This window comes from Strix uralensis, chromosome Z, assembly GCF_047716275.1.
Source record: "Strix uralensis isolate ZFMK-TIS-50842 chromosome Z, bStrUra1, whole genome shotgun sequence".
In the NCBI taxonomy this organism is placed as follows: Eukaryota; Metazoa; Chordata; class Aves; order Strigiformes; family Strigidae; genus Strix; species Strix uralensis.
The window spans coordinates 85,563,965-85,589,216 of record NC_134012.1 but is presented as its reverse complement, the minus strand read 5'-3'; the positions used below and the strand labels follow the sequence as shown (position 1 = coordinate 85,589,216).

The window sequence follows — 25,252 nt, the reverse complement described above, 5'->3', positions numbered from 1 at the left end:
GCCGGGGCTCCGGGGCGGCCACACGCGCTCCCGGGGACGCGCCGAGCCACCCCCCCCGCCAGACATGTTCCCCGGCGCGCCGCCGGCCCCGCTCCCTGACCCCCCCCTCCCCGCGACGGGCGGGCGGCCAGCTGCGAGCGGGGCGCGGCGGCCATGGGAGGAGGAGGAGGAGGAGGAGGCGGCGGCCGCTGAGCGTCCCGGCAGGCAAGGCAGCGCAGAGGGAGCGGCGGCCAGCGGAGTGCTGTGCTAGTGCTAGTGCTAGTGCTAGTGCTAGTGCTAGTGCTAGTGCTAGTGCTGCCGCCGCAGGGGGGGAGCGGAGGGGGGGTGAGGGGGTGGGTGCGCGGGGAGGGGCGGAGGGGGCTGCGCTCCGCGCCGTCCCCCGCCCCGGCCTGACTTCCCGCCCCGCCCCGCCCCGTCCCGCCCCGCTCCGCCCCGCGAGAGGGGTGCGGGCTCAGCCCCGCGCCCCGCCGCCCTCGCTCGCTGTTGTCGGTCGTTGCCGCTCCAGAAGTCGGCGCCGGCCCCGGGCGGAGGGAGCGCGATGCCCGGCGGTGCCGCCGCCGCGGCGGCCGCTCGCTGAGGCGCTCCCATGGTGCCGGCGCCCCGGCCTGGGGGAGGGGGCCGCGCCCGCCGCGCCGCCGAAACTTGGGGCAAGTTTCTGAGCGAGTCGGTGAGTACCGGGAGGCGGCTCCGCGCCCCTCCCCGCCGGCCGCGTCCCGCGTGGGGCGGCTTTCGCGCCCCCAGCCCCGGCGGCGGGCCGGGGTCCGGCTCCTGTCGGGCTTCGCCTCCCGCCCGGCCGGCTCTCGCCGGGGGGTAGCGGGGGTGTTTGTGAGCAGCCCCCCGCCCCGGCTCCGGTCGGTGTCGGGGTCGCCCGCCGAGGGCAGCGCGGCGCCGGAGCCGGGCCGCGGGCGTCAGCTCCGGCCGTGGCCCCGCGGCTGGGACGGCTGGCGGGGGGCGAAAAGTCCTGTGACCCCGCGTGAGGTGGGTGGTGAGGGGCCGTGACCGGAGGGAAGCGTGGCCTTGGAGGTCTGCAGAGACGGCGCGCTTCAGAAAAACCTTATCGTCTGTGTGGACTTGGATTTAAAATGCAGAGCGAGAACGGTTCATGAGCTGCCAGCGTCTCCGTCTTCCCTGCTGTCACGACCTAATCGGAGTTTCTCTTCTGTGTGGTTTATTCCAGTTTATACAGTTACCCTCTCCTCTTTTTTTTTTTTTTTTTTTTTAAACTTTTCATGCTATCTATAATTGATTACATTTCTTAGCGTGTAGTCTGCTGTAAGTATTGCACGGGAAAAAAACTGAAGAGAATATTTGTAAAAATAAATACTGCAAATTCTCTGAGCAGAAGTATACAAAAAGAGGGTGTTATTGCAGAGGAGTAACTAGTGTTTTCTCACAGCAGTGATACTTGTTACAAACTCTCACGGGTCTAATTTTAGAGATCAAGTGTGTGGATGTGCATTAGTTACTCATTTTTTCAGTAGTGTATATCTCGTTCAGAATCTAGTGTGTTATTAACTTACTGTATTCAGTCACCGCTTCACTTTCCTCCTCGTGTAGCAACTACAAAAGACCCACACCTGGTCATCTTTCTGTTCATGGTTAAATCAGAAATAAGAATGAAGCAAGTAAAAAACCTGTAGCCCACCGCTGGAGTTGGATCCTGGTTTATAAATTTAAGCAAGTGTTTACTGACAGGAAAAATTGAAGTCATTTACCAGGTAAAGAGATTCTTAACTTAAATCTGAAAGATTCTTAAGTGTAGCATAGACTTGGTTGCTCACATCAGTGATGAAAATGTAGTTGGGAATAGAATCAATATAAGGAGGTTTGGTAAGATTTATTTAAATACCAGCGCTTATTTAAAAGATGCTATTTGAAATATTGAGATTAGAGTAGATTGCAGTTTAGACATTTTGTGGCTCCGAGTGATAAATATAAATATTACTGAAAGTTACTCATCTTGAAATGTTTAAATAGTAATGTGGTGTCTTTCATCTCCACCGCGTCTGAGTCTCACATTACTAGAATTGCTGCTTGCCTTATTAATTCAGGACATTAGCATGTTTTAGTAATTATAAAGGATTTATAAACAAGACATCTCGCAATGCTTCTGAGGAGTCGTTTCTAAAATTGCCAGTAAATGGTAGTGGTACTTTTATTAAATGTATGAAAATAACTGCTGAAACTTACTGTAACGTATAGAGAATAGGTGCCCCCCAAATATTTTGGAGTCAAATTCTCAGAGTATGGTCAAACATTATTTTCATTACCATGGGCTGTTTCATTGTCTCCTGGTGTTGATGTATCTGCACAGTGCCGTGCAGCACCATGCAAATATATAAACTTGGGGGCTCTATACAGGTGTTATTTTCTACAGCACTGTGCAGCACTCAGCACTGCTCCCGGAGAGTGCTGGGGTGTCTGTGCCATGCTGGGCGTGTTGGGCGGATGTACAGAGCTCATTTGTGCACATTTTTACTAACTGAGGTAACGTGCTACTATATACGTGAGCTGTTGTGCCCGTTTTCAGTAAGAAAAGCTCAAGTAAGTCTTTGATGGCAATTCCCTTCTTTCTGGGTTGGTACCTTTCTTTTCTGTGATTTGGAGACTGAGGAAGTATAATATATATTGATCCTTTTAGGGTATAGCTTTCACTCACAGGGTCTCTTTCCCTTGACTATATATACATTTCTGTTAATGTGTATATAAAATAGAGGTAGGCCTTGCTCCTGCCACATGAAGCTTCCTTTTGCTGCAGAAATCGTTTTTTATCAAAGCTAGTATTTATCTTGAACTACTGATGGGAGCATCGAGCTGAATAAATACAACATTTTGTATCTTCTTTGAAATACCAGTTTTCCATGAACAAAATGGAAGCTGTGAATATTTGTCATTGAGAAAGCAACATTGGCAGAGATGCTTTGATTTTTTTTTTTTTTTTTTTTGGTCAGATTTAAAAAAGAAAAGTTTTATCAGACACAGCAGCACTTGCATTCAGCCCAGTTGAAGCTCTTGCGATCTTAAGGTAGGTGTCAAAACATTTTCAAAGCATTGCAAATAAATAAAAATTACAGGAATAACAAGAAGAGGGGATAAACTTGGTGGGTAAAGGAAGGGCAAGGATGCCAGGAGTGCAATAATGAGTCTGCTCAGTCCACATGGGAGTCCCTAAATGATGGGTTTGCTAGAGGGTCGGTTTCCTTTTAAATAAAAGGATCTTCCTTATTTTTTCACCAGATATTTATCTGATGGAAAGACAAATCTTTGGCCCAGTGGAGCTGGGATGGTAATTCTGGGAAGAGGGCAGTGTGAGTAAAGCAGGCAGAGATGGCAGGGCTGCCGTTACGGTCGTGGTGAAGGCGGAAGACTGACGCAACGAGATACTAGCTTGGCAGGAACAGATTTATGTCAGGGCTTGAAGGAACACTTTGTGCTCAAATTGTTTATCACAAGGGAAATCTTTCTTTGTAGTATATGAATCCCAATTTAAGTTCTTTGTATGAGGTGGGTATCATTTTAATTTGTGAGAGATGTAACAAGCATCCTCTTACCAAAGAGCTGGTTCTCAGTGTATGAGAAACAATTTTTTTCCCAGTAAATTGTAAAGGCTGTTGCCTGACAGAGATGGATGTTGTCCATGTCACATTTACTGCAAATTATGAAATGAAAATAAATTTAAGCGTGATATTTTATTGACCTTTAAAAGATATTCTATTGAAAAGAAAATCATCACCAGAAACTTTTTTTTTATTAATAAGTTAATATAAATTTCAGAAATGCTTCGCAGTAGCAGGGTGGTTTGCAATAGGATGGGACTTAATGTCTTACCTAAACAAGGTAATTTTCCTTACTGTTTGATGTGAGGTTGTAAACGAAAACTAAAATTGTTTTTACTGAAGGAGTAACTGCTGGAAAACACCCTTGTCCAGTCTTCTGCTTTAAGTAGTAATGGTACCTGATGCATGAGGTACTTGTATTAAATGTGTAGATGCGTGTGCACAGGCACTGGACTGGGTTCAGAGTAACCTTTCAGGTGTAAAGTTGTCCCACTTTGTCATCCATGTAGTCAGTAGCTGAAGGATTATAGCAGTAATCAAGCATTTATGAGCTTTAAAACTCCATCTGTCATGCTATTCATACTTACCATGCTGATCACATTTATGTTAGTCTTTTGGCTTTCCAAAGAATCCACTGACCATGTTGCCAACATCCGTTATCTTCTAAATCATGCTCGGTTTTATAACTTTCAGTTATTAAGATACTTCTATTTGTAGCAATACAGTCTGCAATGTCTGCTACGGACATCCCTGCTGTGTCCGAACTAGTGATTATGTTTTATGGAAGGAATCCACTGTCTGGGATCGTGGTCGTACAGGCGACAGTCATACAGGGCTGCATGGAGGATGCTGAAAATGTGGTGGAGACTACAAACTCTGCGCAGGGAATGCTGATGGGAGGATATGGAGCTCTGGTAAATTTAGCAGAAAACTTTAACCTCTCTGTATTAAGAGAGTAAACACAGCACCCATTCTTCTGGTGTGGAAGGAGAAGTTATGGTTCCCTGTTACTACTCTTCTGTAGCCATTCAGAGAGACACACAGCACTAGGGTATCGCAGTGCTAGACCTGCTAGGCCTGTGCATCAGGCACAGGTGGCTACCTAGGGTGAGTGCATAATGTGGGAAACTGAACTCAGTGTGGAAGGATAAGATGCTTCACCAGCTTTACATTCATTAAGGCAGAAGATTTCTGTCTCTGATCACTTAATAAGCTTACTGCTTGTAATCCTAGAACAGAGATCATATATGAAGACATAAATCTGAATAATCAGTTGCATTTGGGTACCATTTAAACACTTGACAATAATAGGGATGGAGATAATTAACATTTAGAACTTGAAAAGCTATTTAAATACTGCCATAAATCCATTACAGCCTTCAAACTCAGTTTATAAGTGGTCAGCCCAAACATAAAGTGATATTTCATATGCTCTAAAGAGTAATTTTGTGCAATACAGGTTTGTCAGCAGCTAACACACAACAACTCTGAGAGGTAGTTGGAAAGAGGTTATTATTACAACCGCCATGTTGCATCGTTTAAGTGCTTCAATTGAGTTTGAAGTTTTACTGCTTTGGGAGAAAACGAGATTGGTAAAACCTGGCCCTTCAGTCAGACAAAAATCAAATCCAGACCTATTATCAGGAACTATTCCAGCACTATGGCTTGTGCCCCAGGCTGTCATGGCATTGTGGTCCTGGGCATCCTGATATAGTCATTCAGTACTCCAGCTTTTGCAGCAGTGCTGGTTCAAGTCTGGCCAGCCTAGAATTTGGGGAGAACAGGAGGTTTTTTGCTTGTTTCTCTCCAGGTGGAGACATCCAATGGCTGTTTATAGCCTTGAAAATCTGCTGCACCTATAAAATGCTGGGTTTTATCAAATCCCAGTGAGCTGGCTTCATACTCCAGTAGATGTCTAGGTTGCATTGATGGTACCCTGTAGGTAGAAACCGTACCTGTGTTAGTTCTGCGAACAGATGTCTGTCTGCCTGACCAGTGTGCAACAGTTTGGGGTTTTAAGCTGTATCTCTGCAACCTTACTGGTACAGCCAAACAACTCCCTTTGTGCCTGTTGGAGTTTGGGGATCGGGTAGCAATAGTCTGACCATGAAAGAGAGGCTGTAGGCCAGGAGAAACAGAATGAATGAACCAACACATTTTATTTCAGCTGTCTCAGTTAAATGAGCATGCTAGTTGATTTTTGCTTCACAAACTGCATACCTTATTCCCAGCTGCTCTCAAATGTTCAGCTAGCAGCCTGATTTCTGCTATATTTCATGTTTTTTCTTTTTTTGTCTGCCTTTTTCACACACACATAGGAATTTATGTCAGTGTTACTTTCAGAATGAATTGGTGCAGTGGGTTCTCCTGTATCACATGACTATAAATATTGTTTGAATCTGGTACCAAATGCTAATTAAATTGGTTTTGCTCAAGAACTGTGTTATGAACCTACTTTATAATAGGTTTGAGCTATGCCTTGTATATTGTTTTCATCCAAAAAAGCTTGAACTGTTTGGTGTTTTGACTGTTCGTGAGATTGATAGTGGCTTATGTGATGCTGTAAAAAGTGAAAAGAAAGTAGGATTCCTTCTAGATGGTGGTTCTTGTCCCTTGCTTCACATGGGTTGAAAAGGACTGATAGTGATTACATTTGGGACCAAGCTTTATCTGTTCCACCTAGAGTAAGGAAGGTCTGGGATGAGAATCAAGAGGAGAAAAGCAGTTAGAAGTGAGCTGCAGTATATTTGGCTTTGATTACTTTTTATGGCTCAGCCTAGTAAGGCATGTCTGGGAACACTATGGAACTTATACTTACAAGGAAGCCCCAAAGAAAACCACCGCTTTTGTAATGACGGTGACAGTTTGAATTTGGGCACAGAGCAGCTCTAAGGACTAAGATGTTAAGTAAGCAGGGCAGATTACAGTGTGATCAGGACTCCACAGCATGTGCAGATCAATCCTAGTGAGCTGTACCTATGCTGGGGCTTTGGTCTTCCAGCTTGAGCCCTGGCTTTTGTAGGGCATATACTAGGACCATGCTTGCTGCAGTGAGTTGAGCCACCGGAAAGAATGATTTGCAGTGTGTGGTGGGAAATCCTGCTGTTTTTTCTTGAATCCATTTGCAATTTTTGGTTCATCCACACATGTAACTGAAATACATGTAGCTGAAACTTTTCAGACTTGACTTGTGCTTGTTCCAAACAGCACCAGCCTGCTGGTCTGGTACGTGTGGATGAACTGTTCTTACTCGTGTACGTTACTGCAGTAGGATCAGAGAGAGCGTCTGAGATGGCACTTTACACTTTTTAGCTGTGATTTCTGACCTTTGGAGAGCAGCAGTGAGTCTCTAGATCTGCTTGTGCTGCGTGGTAGTAACAAACACTGCACAGGAGAGATGCTTGTTACGTGATACGGTCACTGCTGGCCTTCTGTATGTCGGCCAATTCTGCTGGTGCAGGACAGTGTGTACGGCACGGAGGGACTGCAGCCTGGGACGGGGAGAAATGCCCCTCCACCTCCCTGTGAGGAAGGCTATTTTTGTTGGAACCATGTGATGAGCTCTGGTATCTTCCAGCACTGAGGTGTATTTAATAAGGGTGGCCCTATCAGTTCAGAAGCCATTTCAAAAAAGCAGTCACTGTTGTAAGGCAGCCTGCACCTCATTACTGCTGGTTCCTAGTTAAGTATTTTGCTTGAATATCTAATTTCTCTGAAATAATAGGTAGCTTCGAGAGAATAAATTTCTTTGATTGTACTGGGTCCAGATACACTTTTTTCAGTGGCATGTAATTTATCCACCACAAGGCACACATGGGTGTGTTAACTATCGTGGATACTGCCTGATCATTCTTAAGGCTTTGGCTGACCACAGGAATGCCAGCAGGTTGGCATTCACCTGTTTAAGTGGTGTGAGGGGCCTGGCTAACTTGCATCAGAGCAAGGAGGAGAGCAAGGATACTTGCATGAAGATGCTTTATAGCTCGTTGATTTTTCAGGTTTATTGCATGTTAAGTGTGTAGAACTTGTATCCAACCTACAAGGGAAATAAGCAGTACGTTGTGCCCTTTTATCTTTGATCCATCTTGTGGCATAGATGAATGCATTTAATGCCATGATGGAAAAAGTAATGCACTTTACTGTCGAGCCCAAGCATTTGTTGTAGCCTGTTCTATTGCTTTTTTCCAATTATAAAAAAAGTTAATGTTTCATTAAAGTAATCAAAAGTATTGTGAAAATCATTGCAGGTCCCTTTTCCTCTCCTGTTCTACTACTGCATACTGAGGGCTCGCTCTCTCTGTAAGAAGCCAAGGGAGCTTTATGGATCCAGTGGGAATAAAAAGTCCATCCATCAAAAAGAAAGAACATAGGATTTAGGAAGAGAGACAACTCCTACTAATTGTTCACGTTGGTATTGAACAATATAATGGAGATCTTCATACAGAAGCTTCTGTAGTCATACTCCTGTTTTGTATGCTGAGGTATGAATGTCAGATATAATTCGATTTTTAAAGAATTTTGGGCTATCGTTTGAATGTTATTTCATGCCTAAGGAACCCGAGAGCCTGGTTAACCACAGGAGATCTGAGAGTAGAAAAGGGAAGAAGCTTTCCACAGTGGGCAAACATGTTCTATAGGTGTTTCAGTTTGCTAAATCATTCAGAAAAGGAGAGGAAGTTTTATGGTGTGAGGGATCAAGAGCCAAGGACTGCATTGTGGATCATTTCTGAAACAAAATGGAATATGTGTAAGTAGAAAGACCAGGACATGAAAGCCCGGGGAACTGTTGAATGATATTAGAAAGACTGAATTTATAGTCTCTGAACTGTTTGGTTCCACTGTCTGAAGGGGAAAACTGAACATTATGTAATCAAAAAGTAATCAGAAGGACACATTTAAGACTTAAGTCTAATAATTTGTTTAAGGATGTTTGAGATGGCTGGACTAAAACACAGTAAAAACCCCAAACCCCTCAAGATGATTTAAAAATTCAAATGTAACTTGAATTGTACCCAGAAGTATATTTTCATGCTGTTTTCTTAAAAATTTTTTGTTGTTGTTATTATAAAAATCATGTAACTTTATAGGTAGAGCTCTGGTAGGAGTAGAAATGTTTTTGGAAGTGTAGGAGTCATTTTAGCAGAGGCTTGCATTGCTATGCTTTCCAAATGGTGTACTGGTTGCAGTGTTCTGTAGCAGCCTGTCAGTGTCACAGCTCACAGGGAATAGAAAGATGGTATTTTTGCATCAAACAACTGATGTCTTTCACCGACTCAATTTAAATGTAAGCAATTGGTACACATACTGTTTGTTTATATTGCAGTTTTTGTTTTATTTACTGATGCTGAAGTGTGAAAAAAACGTAAGATGTCAATAAAAATGACTAGCACCATTTGTTGTTAGGGGTAAAACAGAAGAGGTATCTCTCACTAGTTATTTATTTGTCTGGATTTTTTTAAACTGATTTTAAAAGGTTCCTGCCAAGGAGCCTGATCTGACAAGAGGCTGCAGCTTGGTAATCCTGTTCGTATGAAGCAGAAGTGTGCTCTTACAGGCAAGAGAAGAATCATTCCTCCCACCCTCTGTGTCTTGGACACCTGCACTGACCAGATACTGGCACGAGTAGTAGTACATTCATTCCCATTCACACTGAGCAGTACTGCAGAGCAGTGACCTCAGCTGTGGCTTCTGGATCTGCAGGTCACACAGCTGTTTGTTCATGGGGCTTTTCGTTTGCTCCAGGGGTGGCCAGCCTCCTCTGCCCCCAGAACCACATGCCAAGACCTTCTCTCAGCTGAGAGCAGGAGTTGAATGGGATTAGTCAATTTTTTTAAATTTAATTTTTAACCTTTAAACACTTTCTAGCAGGGTACAAACCCTTCTAGAAATTTATTATGTTTATGTTACAGTACATATAAACATCCTTTATGTTGTCATTTTTCATAGGCTCTCTAGGTTGAAAGCCTCTGTAGCCTAGTAGGGTGACATTCATTAGAGTTATTGACTCTTACCCTGTGGAAGAGTTACCATGAGCCAGCCTGCCAGAGACTGTGCAGAGTAGCAGGAACATTTTAAAACTCTGTTCTGTCAGTGTCAATATCGGCCATGAGGGAGAAGGCAGCAGATTACTTGCAGAGGCTTTCTTATTTTCTTCTGACTGTTTTTAAGCAGTCATATTAAGTAATTGATAAAGCCAGATACCAGAATAGTGATCTACAGTTTACAGCACATATAGTCAAATTTCAGTACATCTTTAACAGAACAATCCATAAAGAAGAAAAATGCATCCAGATTATTGAACTCTGTGTTTCTCTATTGTATACAATCCATGTTGAGCCTCATGTTATCATATTTAATAGACCTAGCAAAGTTACTTCCTTCACTTTATTCCAGCTCTTCTGACTGAAAGCTGTCTTTCAGTTTTGGGTAGGATTTTCTGAATTGTATGGCTTAAAGAAAGCATGGAAGGACTGACAGAATCACAGAATCATTCAGGTTGGAAAAGACCCTTGGGATCATCAAGTCCAGCCATCTACAAAGTTCTTCCCTACACCATATCCCCAACATCTCATCCAAATGACCCTTAAACACATCCAGGGATGGTGACACAGAAGCTTCTTTTACAGGACAAATGAGCAATCTTTATCTCTTGCCACATTGTTGGGATTTGGCAAGGTGGCTCTGGTGGGCACTGGCAAAACCCTGTGTTTGTGATGTTGCTTTCATATCCTAGTAGGTTGGTATTTTCCAGATGCTCTGCTTACTCCCTACCTTAACAATACAAATAGGTGCTCTTAAAAATTGTTATTAAAATTCCCGGTCAGAAGCAGCGCAGTTGTTCACAAGCTGTGGCTTGTGGAGTGCTTCCAGACAGCTCTGACTGAAGCCAGCTCAGGGAAAGTGCTGAGCTATGCTCAGCCAGAGGAGACGGCAGCCAGGGCTTCGATTGCCTGTTCAGCAGCTTGTGAGCACAGCTGCCCCTGTGCCACCCCTGTTCCACCCCAGCCCCTCTCCCTGGGCTGTTGCTGACCAGAAATTGAGGTCTCTCTGAGTTTGTGCTAATGTATGTGAACTCAGCAATTGGCTTCCTCTGGTACCAGTACAGGAGAAGCAGCAGATGATAAAGCCCACATGTTAAGTGTCCCTGTCCTGGTTTCGGCTGGGATAGAGCTATTTTTTTTTTCCTCCTTAGTAGATAGAGTAGTGCTGTGTTTTGGATTCAGTAAGGAATTTGATGTGAGAAGAATGTTGATAATGTACTGATGGTTTTTGTTGTTGCTAAGAAATCAAGAACTTTTCAACTTCTCATGTCCTGCTAGTGAGCAGGTACACAAGAAACTGGGAGGGCGCGTAGCCAGATCAGTGGACCCAAATTGGCCAATGGAATAGTCCATATCATCTAACGTCATGCTCAGTATATAGAGAAGGGTTGATTGGGGAGCTCACTCTGACTTCTGGGATTGTGGTTTCAGGATTATGACTTCTCTGGGATCACTAGCCGGGAACGGGCTGGGCATTGGTCAGTGGTTGGTGAGCAACCATATTGTGCATTACTCATTTGTATTTTGTATTATTTGTATTATTATCATTATTATTTTAATTTTATTTTATTTCAGTTATTACATTGTTTTTATCTCAACCTATGAGTCTCCTTACCCTGACCCCTCCAACTTCTTCTCCCATTCCCTGGGGGTGGGGGAGGGTGAGCGAGCGACTGTGTGGTGCTTGACTACCGGATGGGTTTAAACCTCAGCAGTCCCTAAGAGAGTAGAGCTGCAGAAGCTGGTGGAAGTGTGGCACCAGTGGAGGTGGAAACTTGCTAACAGAGAATAGGAAGAAGCCTGAACAAGCAACTGTATTCATTATGGCATATTACTAGACAGAAAGCAGACATCTTCTGGGGAAAGATGAATGCTAATCTGTGATTTGTTTTGTTGGTGCAGTTCATAGCACAGCTCACTGGCGATCTAAGTGCTGTAGTCACACAAATAATAATGGAGTTCAGACATTTGAAAAGCAACAACAAAATAACACCGAAAGCACATTGAACAGGCTAGGATTGATTCTTTACCTTGCATAAGCTTTCTGGTATGCATTACAGGACTGAGACATGAAGAGTGGACAGTAATTCTAACACAGTAGATCAAGGATGGAGGGTATATACTTCTAAGTGAACAGCACGGACCTTTCTGGATGTTCCACATTATAAACGGTTGCTTATCGGCAGCTCTGGCTTTGAGCCTTGACTTTTGATCCCTACTGCTCTTACCATTCATTCCTTTGTCTTGGCCTTAGCAGAGCCCTTCACTTAGTACAGAAAAGGACTAATGCCATTTATTACATTGTTCTGTCATTCAAAACAGTAAAACCAAACAGAACTGCTCATATTCTCTTGACCTTTTCCTTGCAGGTCCATGTGTGTCTGGTGGGTGAGGGATGATGCTTTCAGAACCATCCTGGTAACTCCTTTCTGAGGGAGGGTACTTTCTGCAGATAGTGTTACAAACTTTGGATGTATTTTTTGTAGTGTTGGTATTTCAGGTTGTTTTTTGTCTCAAAGACATATCCATGGACATTAAATGGTGGCTACTCTTCTTCCCCTTCTTTCCAGCAAGTCACTGTGTAGAACACAGTCATTTAATTGCAATAAATTTAAGCAAGTGTTGAAATGGTAAAGTAGTACCATGTGGACCATTAGAAATAATTATCATGGGATCAAGGAAGACTTACATCATTAGTGTTTCATCTTCAGCTATTAATACAGTTGGGCATTGAGAAGGTGTGATGGAAATTCAAAACAAGGTCTCCAAGTTTTGCCAAGATCACTCAGTGGAATCACTTGTTGCCAGATGCTGAATGAGAGACAACAGCAGCCACCACTGGGGGGATTAGTTTTCTGAAGTTACTCAGAGTCAATTATCAGTCCAGTTGTTGCAGGGGTTTATTAACACTCTGTGGACTACCCTACAGTTTGAATGACAAGCAAGCAGGTAGGAATGATATTTATGAGGAAAGTGTTTCTCACCTATCCCGTTAGCTCTGGGGATGCATACAGCATCTTTTATTTGGGAGTTTAATGTAGCTGTGAAAAAGGGATTTTAGCATAGATTGTAGGATCAGAGTGAAAGGTTTGGTCTGCATTTCCCAAGCAGTAGCTCCTGGAAGCAATACGCAGCTTGTGGCTAGGAACAGGGCCATATCCCTGGCTGTGACTGCAAGTGAGCTCAGAAAGACCTCAGCCAGACGTAAGCCTTCAGAGCCTGCGTTCATGTCACTGGTTTCCAAACCATAGAAGAACCACTACAGCTGTTCTGGTTTTACTTTTTTTCCTCTTAGAACAGGGGAATACTTGGTTTAGTGTTTGAGTGTTGTTTTGAATGTATTGTGTGCTCCTAGTCTTTATGCAGTCTTGGAATTAGTAACAGTCCAGGTGCTGCTTGTATGTCACAGGTGATGTATCCAACCCAAGAGTCCAGGGAACTTTTTCTTTTCTTCTCCTTTTCTTCAAGCAGTTCTCTTTGGCAGTAGCATGAGCTGAAAGGTTTACATGAATTAAAGATTCATGTCTGAGTGTGAAGTCAGGCCATTAAAGTTATCTGCTGATCAGACCCCCTTGAGCAGTTCATTATTAAAGAAATGAAAATCCAGCACTACACTGACTAAATACATGTATTTACTTCAATGGTGGGTGCTGCCGGGAGGAATCTGGCATCTTTTCTGGAGTCTGGTTTGTTGACTGTTGTATGACCCAGTTGGCAGCAAGCCTGTCTTGTGAGGCACAGGACAGTAATATCCTGCACAGCTACTTTGCTAAGTAATTGAAATACAGTGCCAGCATTATTTGGAAGAGATATGTGTTCAATAAACTATTGCTGCCAAGTTGCATGATAAAAAGAACAACTTTTTTCCATGGTAAAACTTTCCTACGTTGTTCATCAGCAGACTGAGCCTGAGGAACTCTGCTGCTGGTAAGATTTATGGGAGAGTTTCTAGTCAAGGTGTCCATAGGCATCTCCTGTCACTCACTAGCAAATCTGCTTATTCTGAAATTTTCCATAGTGTACTAGAAATCTAGGTGTTTGCTCAAAATTCAGCATATTTTCAGAAAATTCAGTTTATGGTGCCAAATTTATTTAAAAGTTGTTTTCATAAATCCAGAAAAACTTAACCGAACACCACCAATAGGTATCCTCTTAGATAATCATAATTTCTAACTCTGGTCTCTGCCACATGATGACCTATCTGCAGGAAATGAGCACTTCTTCACCAATCTCAGAATGGCTAAAATCTTGCTCTTTAGTAAAAATGGGAGTCTGGCAGGCCCCAGATGCAAACCAGTCTCTTTGTGGAGACTTACCCACAGGCTCTCTGACATGCTGGTTCTTCCTCTGCAAATTTAGTGTAGGCACCTGGTGTGGTTAGTCTGATCTTCTTTCCTCTGTTTGAATGTCTCTGTTGTCTGAACTCTGCCTGAGAAGTAGATTGGCACATGTTCTCTTATTTTTCAAATTAGTCATGCCAGCTATGCATAAAAGAGCTGGAGCAGAAGCATTCCATATCCTTTTAAAGTGTTTTATTTTCCAGACTAAAAACTGAATACTTGCAGCTCACATGTCATTATATGCTTGTCAATCCTAATTACTTTCTGGCGTATTCCTGAGTGTTTTGTAGACAGGAAAATATATTTGATTATTTTTTTAAAGCACACTGCCGAAATGCCTCCATGACTAGTCTAACAAAAAAAAATTCTTTGAGGTGGAAAACTATTGGGAGAAATAAATATGTGGACATATTAACTTGTTCCTTTCTGAAAGAGTATCTTGCTTCGTCTCTTATTATCAGTAAGCATTTTGCCCTGAAGGAATGAGACTCTTACATTTCATAACTGGAAATTAGTCATCAAGCATATTTGGTTATTTTCAGAGCATGTGTGTGATTTTTCCCTCCAGCTACTCTATATACTGCGGTATGTTTTACCAAACAAAAATGTGGTGTTTACATACCAGATTTTATACACACAAATTCATAAATGCACATGTACACAGAAGCAGGTTTGCAGTTCTGACCCTCGAGATATGCTACTGGCAAGCTACAATAACTCTGCTGAGGTTGGTGGTAAATAGAAACTGCATCAGTGAAATAATGAGTTTCCCAGCTGGCATTCACTTTGCTTCTTGGCATTTTATTGTCTCTTCACTGTCAGTTGACAACTTGACTACCCTGACAATGTGCTGGAGTATCAGAAGCCTATTATCTCCCAGAAGAGCTGCAGTTCTTGAGTCTGAAGGTAAATCTTCAGAGTCACTGCAGTTAAGAGTGACGCAGCTTTGTGGAGCACATGTCAATGCACAGACTGCTTAGGATGGATTCAGATGTGAAATGCATTTGAAGGCTGTGGCTGGAAGTTAAAGGCGAATACATTCTACCTAAGATTGATTAAGTGGGGGAGGCTCTCATTTCTCTACCGTGGGCACTGCTGTGTACCTTGTGGTGTAGAGTGCCTGAGCTGCACCCTGGCTCGGAGCAGGGTTTTCAGTGGGCTGATGCAACTTGTCCCACAGATGTCTGGTGGCAGGGGAGGTTGGGAGCCCGTGGCAGGGGGCTGCCTTGTCATCACCTGGAAGGGCTGGTCAGCTTCTTTTGGCAGCAGCCTGCAGCCAGGTTGGTTTTGGCCAGGCATGAAGCTGCCTTTCGACAGCCCCCCGTACCAGGTGCTGCCAGCCTTGCTGCAGGGCTGGGGCTAGGGCTAGGGCAGCCTTGGGGCAGCTGGAGCTCCAGGCAAAGGGAACATTGGGATCTGCTCTTGGTCACCTGTGGGGTGGCCTACCTTCATCGTGTGACCCAAAGGCATGTGTATCCAGGGTCAAGGGACCCGACAGCTCTACAGCCAGGGCATTGCAACCGAAGACAAATCTTGGGCAGGCAGGGGTGGTCAGGATTTAGCTGTAGCAGCAGATGAGAAACATGACCTCATGGTGGCTGGTCTGTCTGGGCGACATCATGTTTGTTATAGTTACTGAAGAGTACTCACATGATGCAGTGTTAAGTATCTACAGTACATAACTGAATTTCTTGCCTTCTGTAAAGACTCTACTGACTATGATAAGCCTAAGACCTTAATTCAGCCACCTCATTTTAGTGCCTGCTCTTCAGTGCTATGTCCAGAATTTCCCTGGTATGCACTGTCTGCTGTGATAAACAAGAGCAAACACTCCTGCCTCAGGTGACAATAACTTATTACTAATACAGTGTCATAGCCGTAGTTTGCAATTCAGTCAACTTTGCTAAACAAATATGAAGATACCTGCCCTGGGGAACTGGCAGGTGGCATTCAGGAATGGCAGGATAATTTATGGTGCTGAACAAAACAAATACAGTCACATGCGCCTGCACTGCATGCTAGTTACTTGTGCTTTTAATATGTTTTTTGTTGGCCGTATGTCTGCTGAAATCTGACACTCCCCACTATTACTTGCCTCTTTGTGCCATGCTAAAATAGCTGTAGGAAGATACTTTTCTGAAATCTGAGGTTTTAAGGGAATTTTGAGTATAGCCTGATGAGGTATCACAGTGAAGGAATCCTTGAATATTTAATTTAGAGTGAAGATAATTAGTCTCTTCTGTGCAATGAAGTATATAAGCTTTTTATTATAAGCTTGCCTCTGACTGGAAGAAATAAAGTAGTAATTTTTCTGGAAAAAAATGAAAGTTTTCAAGAAACCAAACCAGTTAATAATTTTGGGTTGAATTGGACTAAGTTTCATCTCGTAGAAGTAGCTGGGACTGTATAACTCATAACTGCTGGACTGGTTAAACACATTTTAAATAAAAATCAAATTTTCAGTCTGAAGCATGATTTTAATGAATTGAAAATGGCTAAACAAAGGAACTTCAAGTAAGTTCAGATAGTAAGTTCAAATATTTTTAAGTGTTTTCAAATAAATGAAAATACTTTTTATTTTGTATTGTATAAAATGATACAAATTGACTACAAATAAAAATTTCAGTCTTTCTGTAGAGTTATGTATCAGTATGAATGGAGCCAACTGAATTCTTTTCATCACACCAAAAGGATCTGTTACTGAAGTGGCTTTTGCTGTTAGGCTAACTGCTGTCAGTTTTCTTTTATAGAGAAGACAGTATTTTTATGATGTTCACAAAGATATTAAAATGCCTTGAAACAGATAGAATTTAACTAAATGATTGTTTACTGATGCCAGGTATTTGATTGTGCAAGGTAATAATCTCAGAAAAGGATCACAGTAGAGATAATGCTGTTGATGATGATACTGTGGTAGGCACCAAAGAACAGTGAAGAGTTTGCAGTGTGAATAGGAAAGCTGTCACCCCTGGTGTGTGGGACAGCAGAGCCCTGGAGCACTGCCGAGTGAGCTCCACGGGGTCTGCAGAGGCTCTGCAGCACTGCAGGGTTGTTCTGCTTTTCTTAATTACCTAGATGGAAAGTTATTAAAAATATCTTCATCACCACAGTTGGAGCTTGTGATAGCAGCCACGGCAAGCCACTGACTACCACTTTCCCTGGAACACCCTCTCCAGGCTGCAAGGCTTTGTGCTTGCCTCCCTCTTCCTGCTCCTCCAAATGTTGTGCGTCTCTTCTGTAAGCCAAATGCCACACTCTAAGCCTTTCTCCTCTGGTCGGGTTTGCTGAACTTCATGTCTTCATTGCCCTCTTCTGCGCACTCCTTGGTTTGGCAACAGCATTTGAAAGGAGAAGCAGTCCAAAGGGAAAGTGGTGTTTAGTAGCACACAGCAGTGGGACAACTAATCACCCCTCTCACGTGTGCTGCTCCCATTAATGTGCTACAGAATTCCCGTTGCCTGTGAGACAGTGGCATTTTATCACATTCAGCTTGTGGTTTACCCCAAACACATCTTCCTCCTTTTTTTTTCTTTTTTTTTTTCTTTCCCCAAAACTGCTATCTAGTCTGTTACTCCTTACTTACATTGGTCAGTGGTAGAATATGACACTCTGACATTTAATTTTGTAATAATACAATGGGAAATCCCTATATGTAATCACATTGGGGGGGGGGGGGGGGGGGGGGGACGGACTTTGTTTAAACACTGACCATAATAAATGTGTGTTAGAAGAAGCTTGAGGCTGAAAAATGCTTTGATGAAATACACAAAATCCATCTTTATTTCCAGGTTAGGGGTGGGTATAACAGGTTTCGCTGTGGATCTGGGCAGGTCCCACAGCTGTGTTAGCGTGACATTGGTGCCCTGCCACTGGCACTGTCCTTTGTCAGAGCAAACACTCAAAGTCCTGTTTGGTTTTTGGTCAGTAAAGATCCTGGCACTGCTTTTTTCATGTCTTAAGGTGATAACTGTGGTGGCCAAACTAAACTTCTGATGGTATAGTTTCCCCTTTGGCCCTAATGGCTATTTATAAAACTTTGCAAATACAGCTCCTAAGCTGACAGGCTGGTTTTCTTCAGCTAGAGGGTGAGCCCTTCGAAGAGCTTTTGCTCTCCTTGAGGTTTATTGCAAAATGAGAATGTTCCCTTTGTCTCTGGCATCAACTCAGGTTTGTAAACTTTGTTAACCAAAGAAATACTGAGTTCATATTCCAAAGTACTTGGAATCTGGTTGTTGACTTTTGGGTACACAGGCCATTGCTCTCACTCAGTCCAGTTTTGCCCTTAAACTTCCGGATGATCCCTGTACACATTTTCTTGTTTACTCCCTTTTCTGTCAGAGGGCTCATTCCTGGAAAATCTAACGTGAGCAGTTTCCAAACTGTGCTGAGGGTAATCGTTCTCTTCTGCTATGAGAGCACTTGGTGGGATGAATAGTGGACGTTTTGCACGTTACCGATTTTTTAGCACTGCGGATGGGAATATTTGAATTGCCAAAGATAATGAATGAATGGGGTGCATACCTAGTGAGGGAGATTGGCAGGTAGGATGTGGGTGTCGGGTTCAGCTGGGATATTTTGCCTGCAGGGGCAGTGGGAAGGGGTGGTAGCTGGGAGGGGCTGCAGCAAGAAATGCTTGCCAGTAGTGATCTCCTGACCTTCACCCACTCTCCTTGGCACAGTTGGCCCCCCTGTCCTCCAGCCCATCTCCTTCTCTTGGACATAACAGCTTCTTCCTTTAAATTGACCTTGGCTGCACGTGTGTTGAAAGATGAGCTCCCATTGAACAGCATGCTTCTTTGTCTTGGCTGGGCTCCCAATCCAGGTGCTGAATTATTTTATCTTTTAATTGTTATTTTCTTGGTTTTGGGGAGATGGGAAAGACAGAATCAGTGCCGGATTATAAGGACTGGTTTACAGAGACTTTGAAGGTGGGGCTGTTCAGTATTGAGGAATAACATTTTTTCTGTATACAGCATTCATCAATTTGCATTCTGTTTTCACCGTGACAGCTCAGAGATAATTACTCCGCACCGTGGGCTACTTAGATGAGTACTGTATATTCAAGTGAACTTTTTAACCTGCTAAATGAATCACCTGGAGAAAGTTAATGCTATTTATATTTAATTAAAATTTGCAAACCAGACAGGAGGGAAGAGCATACACAAAAGTAATATTAATCTTTATGTTCAAGCTTATCAAGGGAAACCTGATGTCTTTTTGAGAGATGCTGAGTATAAACTGCTGCTACAGCCAATTGACTGTAATCAAGGGGTTGATTTTTAAAAAGAACACTGTCCACTTGAATATTGTGAAGTTCAGTAATATTTAAAAAAGCCCAATCAGGGATATAGCCTCCCTTTTCTGGTTGGTCCTGCTTATTTCTTGATAATGTCATTTTCAGAAGGTTTGGGGCCAGGGGAGGGATGTGGCTGAAAAGAGATGAGTGCATATAGCAAGGTTCATTCTGTTTGTTTTACTCCCCATATACCTCTATGTCTATTTAGCACCTTGCTAGAGATTTGATTTTACACATGGTGCTATAAAATGCCTGAAAGTATTTAATTTTTAAAGAGGTGCAATATGCCTTTCTGTTGCTTAAAATGAATGTTTATAGCCTTCCTTGTTGTCTAAAGAATTTTACAAATGTGAATTCTACACAGGATTACCTTGCCCTCTTTATATATTACATATAGGGATTTCCCATTGTATTATTACAAAATTAAATGTCAGAGTGTCATATTCTACCACTGACCAATGTAAGTAAGGAGTAACAGACTAGATAGCAGTTTTGGGGAAAGAAAAAAAAAAAAAAAGAAAAAAAAAGGAGGAAGATGTGTTTGGGGTAAACCACAAGCTGAATGTGATAAAATGCCACTGTCTCACAGGCAACGGGAATTCTGTAGCACATTAATGGGAGCAGCACACGTGAGAGGGGTGATTAGTTGTCCCACTGCTGTGTGCTACTAAACACCACTTTCCCTTTGGACTGCTTCTCCTTTCAATCCTTCTACACAAGAAGAAAGTACTGTGTTCAGCTCCGGGGCCTCCAACATAAGGACATGGACCTGCTCAAGTGGGTCCAGAGGAGGCCACAAAGATGATCAGGGATCTGGAGTACCTTCCTTATAAGGACAGGTTGAGAGAGTTTTTACAAAGGCATGTAGTGATAGAACAAGGGATAATGGCTTTAAACTGAAAGAGGGTAGATTTAGATTAGATATAAGGAAGAAATTCTTCACAGTGAGGGTGGTGAGACACTGGCACAGGTTGCCCAGAGAAGCTGTGGCTGCCCCCTCCCTGGCAGTGTTCAAGGCCAGGTTGGACGGGGCTTTGAGCAACCTGGTCTAGTGGAAGGTGTCCCTGCCCATGGCAGGGGGGGTGGAACTGGATGATTTTTAAGGTCCCTTCCAACCCAAACTAATCTGTGATTCTGTGAAATAAGAAAGCTCATTTTTAAGCACAGTTTTAAGACAACCTCATGAATGTTAAATGTCTGTGGTAAACTTGGCAAGTCATGGAACTTCTTAATACAATCCCATTTACTGCCTTTGGTGTATGAATGCCTCAGCTACTTAAAGAGAGTAGAAACACCGTCTTTCTCTACATCTTGCTTCTCAGCTTGTGAGCAAACTGATTTACAGATATACACATTGTATATTAATTGCTCTCTCTATGTGGACACTACTTAGGTCCCAATCTTGCAGTGAGATTTCTAAGCATCAGGCACTGTTAAAAGCACCAGTGCAGGATGAGAAGGCATGCATCTCTCTGAAATGGGCTTGTCACATGTTGGGACAGTGCTGAGGGAGAGCAACAAGGCATGTTTTAGCATGGAAATGTTGGACAGCCCATTTCAAGTGCAGGGAAGGGACAGGAAGTTCTTAGTAATAAAACTACTGTGTAAGACTGAGTCATATTTGTTTATATATAAAAAATTAGTTTTCTTTTAAAATAAGCAGCTGTTGTGTTTGCTTGCTGGAATTCTCTCAGTTAAATTGTTATTTCAGAAGAAAAAGCATGCTCCTAATTAATAGGACGTTTCCCAAAACTTACCAAACTACAGGAATTTCAGAGCATTTCAGAGTTAAGCTGCTTTTAAAAGTGAAGGAATCATCTTGCCCTCTGTTTTTGCTACTGTTTCTTTAAGCAACAGTTAAACCATCCAACTCTTAATGCCCCTTCTAACAATAAGAGATACAGACACTGAGCTGGAAAACAGTTTTGCCCTTTGCAATTTATAGACACCTTCGGGTTGGTGATAAATGCCTCTGTAAAAAGAGAGACAATTATGTTTAATTTTTTGCAGTGGAGGGTTTTTTGCCCTTTTAATTGTATTACTTAAGATGTTTCCCTCCTTAGAGACTGATATATTCATTTGCATGCTTTTTCCATGTCTGGGTGCAAATGCTAACAGCATTCCAGAGCCTTCTCCTCTCCCAGGGAATGGTGCTGTTTATCTCCTTGTCACCTATGTCTCATATAATTGCACCCAAACCCAAATCCTTCATGTCCTGATTAACCAAAAATAAAGGTTTGGTTTCTTACTGTGGAGACCATCAGCACTGGTAGCTAATAGGCTCCCCTTTGTGGGTCTCAGTTGAATGCAGCTATGGTGATGCAGTGACATTTCTGTGTTTGTGTAACTTGCATGCTTTGTAATGATCAAAATATCACAAGACAACCTTCTGGAGAGTACAGCTGACTTAATAAATGTGTTTCTAATGTGTGTATCTACTGGAAGAGGCATTTAGAGAAGGGAGGGGAAGGAGTTATTGAGAAAGAGAAAAATGACTCATCAGAAATATTTGTCCTCTTTTCTTTCCTGTGTTCGGCTATTTCCATTGTAAACTGTGATTGATGCCTGTCTAAATAGGATTGTGGATGTGAGAGAGGTCTCAGAAGATGAAATATTTTGCAGTTTTTAACCACCTTCCTTTCTTTGCTACATTTAAACATGCTAAAGTCTGACAAAGTTTAGTAACTGTGAAGGATGTTTGTCTAGTTTACACTAATTCTTTATTTACGATACCCTGCCTTTTTTAAGGAAAAAAAAAAAAAAAAAAGAAGAAAAATGAACAAACAGTATTTTGTCTCATTTCTGAAATTTCTAGTATGAATGTGTATGTCCCACCTGAGATGAAGATGAACTCCCTCGGACTATTAGAGTTGCTGTCCATTAAGAAATGTATGCACTGCACTTAATGAAGCAGCACTTAGCTTTGCTAATATCGCTCTGGAGAAATACGGATGTTCTTTTAACACACGACTGGATTCCCAGAACTCTTGCTTTGTAAATAAGGTTTGTTCCCGGAGAGTTCTAATTGATAATGACAGTTAATGTAATACCTGCTGGCTAGGCCTGGCCTTTACTAAAAGAGTTCTTTGAAACTTATTTATTGATTGCTGCAACCAATTTAGTTTAAAAAAAAAAAAAAAAAAAAACCAACAAACAACAAACCCAACAGTAATTTGGCCTTAGTTTTCTGATTTTTTTTTTTCTTTATTTGATGGAATGAGTGAGATTAAAGTCTCAAAACCCTTGTCTGACTTTTTATTTGTAAAGCATTTGGTGGTTTTGATTTTACATGTGATTATGGCCCCAGGAATTGTGGTTATATGACTATTAAATAAATGTAATTTTCTGTCCAGATTGAACAAAGGCTGTCCAGAAATAGACACACAGAATTTGCCTAACTCTCTTTATCATCAGTTCTTTATAAATTAATTATTGTTTATTCACCCGTAAAGAAAATGGGGTTTAGTTGCAAGGCTGAGATGGCATTCCCCTCTGCTGTTCTCAGAGTCATTAGTACTTTATATTTGCGTGGTGCTGTACAGACATCAAGTCATGAACCCTTGTCCCATGGTACAGACCTTAGCCAGCTCTGCTGCTGTGTACAAAAGGGATGGGAGTTGTGCTTTGATCCTTCTTACCTTTAGTATTCTTTTAGGAGTCAGAGGTTTGATTTGATTGCCGTTATCAGAGAATGGATAACATTAGACATAAATCATCCAGTGGTGACATTCACCTCATGTTTTTCTGTTCCCTGTCTGCCTTTGTGTACATTTCAGTAGTTGGATTCTTAGTGCTAAATTATTTAATGGTTGGAAAGTAATCAGATTTTGTTTTCACTTTGTGTATTTTTACTTCAGAAGTGATGTAGTTATTTTGTATGACTTGCACTAGACACTGTACGAATGCTTAGTGAAAGGTAAGATTTGTTACAAATTACCTGAAAAATGGCAGTCCCGAAAAGAATGCATGAAAAAGAATTAATTGTTGATTCTTAGTAAAGATTTAATTAATAAATGTTATTCTCTCTGTATTGCTGGGTGTTGTTTGCTTTGTGCTTCTGATTGCATTTTAGTATAATTTTCAGTATGTATGGCAGAGATTTATCTAGCACTACATCAACAAGGGAGACAAATATATTATGGAAAAATAGCTATACAGTGTAGCAGGATATCTTGGGGTAACTATGTGTCCACTTAAGAAGCAGTCGTTTGTGCTGCCTTGAAGGCTGGTTTGTGTCCTTATTCACTCTGCAAATCCCAGCTTTATTTTGGCAGGACAACTGTACTCTGAACCTTTTGTTACAAGTTTATCAGCTAGTTGGAATAATCTTTCAATCCTGGATCTGACATGGACACGGGATTAGGGTGGTTCAAGATTTATAGCTCAACATGTGCTTTACAAGTGACTAATTCAACCAATGGAGAGATGCTGTAGTTGTAAATGTTCCAAGGGACAAGGAGTGCAATAAAATAATTCAGCCTGTAGCTGATCCATTAAAAATTAAACATCAGTATGATATAGAAGTCTTGTCCTGGCATGTGTAGTCATAAAACCAGCAGAACAAATTACACAACACACTTTTATTTTACCATTGCTATGTACAATAATAACCATTATTAAGCATTTCCTTCCCAGCTGTTGTTACAGACTAATATATTAGTCTGTAATATATTTGGTGAGAAATGTGATTAATAAAAAAATCCTCTCCTTTACAGAAAAGTATTTCAAATATATAATATAATAGAAAATTATAAACATTTTGTAACTCTTTTGAACGTCCAATAGTATGGTAAACAGAGTTTTGAACTTAAGGATTTTATACACTGTTAAAAGACCTGTAATGGTTTTCATTTTCAAAATTTTGCATTTTGCATATTCTGTTGTCTGTTGTTCCCACCAAGCTCTTACGGACCTCCACAGTTTTGGTCTTTGTTAATAGTTTCTGTTTATTAATGAGACTGCACCTCTGCTGAAAAAGACTTGACAGCTGGTGTGATTCACAGAATTCGAAACTGGTAGAGAAATTTGCATTTTTCTCAAGATGTTAAAAATGATTTTGTCTTTTCCACACTGCAATTCCCCATCACTTCATTAGGATCCCCTCTTGACAGCACCATGGGATTGTGCTGATGTTAGGCAGCACCAGGCAGTATTGTCCAGTCATGCATCCTGCCATGCCAGGAACATTTTCAACAAGTGCTTTTCCTGAACACTAGCTCTTGGTTTTCATCCTTTTGTCCTTTCTGCATGAGAGCATCCTTGGATGATGTATTTTGGGGAGCCGCAGGGTTATTGGGAGTGAGGGCTGGGAGAGGGAAGGCACAGCTGCAGCATTCCTGCTGTCATACCACAGCCCTTAAAAACAGCACTGCAGCATCCCTCTGAGATTGGTGTCTCAGCGTGTGGAAATGGCTTCCTGAGAGCTAAGTATTGGTACCTTAAACATGCCTGGGACTGTTCTCGGCACTGGGACTAGCTGGTGCAGAATGGCCCACCTCTTTACTATCAAAATGTTTTGCTCTTAATTCATACTTATGAATTGTTTTTAAATGCAGTACTTGACCCAAGCCCAGGGCCCAACAGGGATCACAGTAACAGTTTAGCTCTAGAGATAACCAGACTTCCTGGGAAGTGGATAAATGCTCTTCCAGGGACAATGGGCCTGGGAGCATTCCTATGCACTGTTTAGTTTAGACCCAGCCCAGATGGGGAGATGTGATACTAGCCCTTTTGCTTCTCCTCTGCCTTTCCATATGGAGATCAGCATAGCTTCAGCAAGCTAGTGGTCAAGACCTGGACAGGCCTCTGACATGGAATGAAAAGCAGCAATCATCATGAGTCGCAGTGATGGAGCAAGGAATGTCTGGATGGATGCTAAGGCCAGATTGGCCAAGGATTTTGAGCGGGATGAAAGTCTTGACTTTGTGGAGATCCAGTTTGAATAGCAGAGAATGGCATTTTACTTTCAATTTCTTTTACAAAGCAAATGTTCTGCTACATTTTGTGACTTTTTAGGGT

At 42.2% G+C, this 25,252-nt stretch overlaps 1 protein-coding gene across 4 annotated transcripts in view; it reads left to right on the top strand.

Annotated features, from left to right (window-relative positions):
* Positions 1-533: 533 nt before the first annotated feature.
* GHR (growth hormone receptor) overlaps positions 534-25,252 on the top strand; it is a 131,249-nt gene continuing 106,530 nt past the window's right edge. For 2 of the 4 annotated variants that reach the window (XM_074855962.1, XM_074855958.1), the window contains exon 1: positions 534-667. The gene's annotated coding sequence lies outside the window, so the exon portion shown is untranslated. Of the gene's footprint in view, positions 668-1,557; positions 1,719-25,252 lie in introns of all 4 variants that reach the window. The other 2 variants (XM_074855959.1, XM_074855960.1) reach the window with 2 other exon arrangements.